Genomic DNA, 966 nt, shown 5'->3' with positions numbered 1-966 from the left:
GAAATCATATAGTGTTTATCTTTGTCTGACTTAAATACCTTCTAGGTCCATCAAAGCAATATCTTTTTTCATTCTCATCCTTTTCATATGAAGTAGAGGTGTTGTTTTCTTATCCTTTCAGCCACTCTGTCTTCTGGTTGGAGCACTTAATTCTTTTCCATATAAGGTATTTATTATTGATAGGAATGTAGTTGTTACCATTCTTTATTCTTGTTTTTGATACATGTTTTTTCTTCTTAAAGAAGTCCCTCTAACATTTCCTGTAATACTGGCTTAGTGGTGATAAATTCCTTTAGCTTATTTTTGTCTGGGAAGCTCTTTATCTGTCCTTCAACTCTAAATGATAGCTTTGCTGGATAAATTCTTCTTAGTTGTATATCCTGGGTCTTCATCCTGTCGAATATTTTTTGCCAAACCCTTCTGACTTGTTTCTTTTGAGAAATCAGCTGCCATTCTTATGGGTTTTCCTTTGTATGTAACTATCTGTTTTTCTCTTGCTGCTTTTGATATTCTTTCTTTGTATTTAACCTTTGGCATTTTAATCATGATGTGTCTTGGTGTGGGTCTCTTTGGATCCCTGATTTTTGGAATTCTCTGAGCTTCCTGGGGTTTTATGTCCATTTCCTTCACCAGGTTAGGGAAGTTCTCCATCATTATTTCTTCAAACAGCTGTTCAACATCTTGATTTTCTTCAGTTACGCTGATCAGACAAATATTTGGAGCCTTATTAGTGTCCTATATCCTCCTTAAATTATTTTTATAGTCTTGGCATCTTTTTCTTGCCATTCTGATTGAGTGTCCTGATTGGCTTTCCCATCCTCTAGATAAGGCCTTTGATCCTCTTCTTTATTCACTTTGTTTATTTCTTTGTTTATTCCATTTAATAGACATCTCATCTCAGATAATGTATTCTTCATTTCAGACTGGTTCCCTTTTAGAATTTCCAGTTCCATTTTTATGTTTTTT

This window comes from Pteropus vampyrus, unplaced genomic scaffold (genome assembly GCF_000151845.1).
Source record: "Pteropus vampyrus isolate Shadow unplaced genomic scaffold, Pvam_2.0 Scaffold150, whole genome shotgun sequence".
Classification (NCBI taxonomy): Eukaryota; Metazoa; Chordata; class Mammalia; order Chiroptera; family Pteropodidae; genus Pteropus; species Pteropus vampyrus.
Note: the sequence above shows the minus strand (reverse complement) of the source record.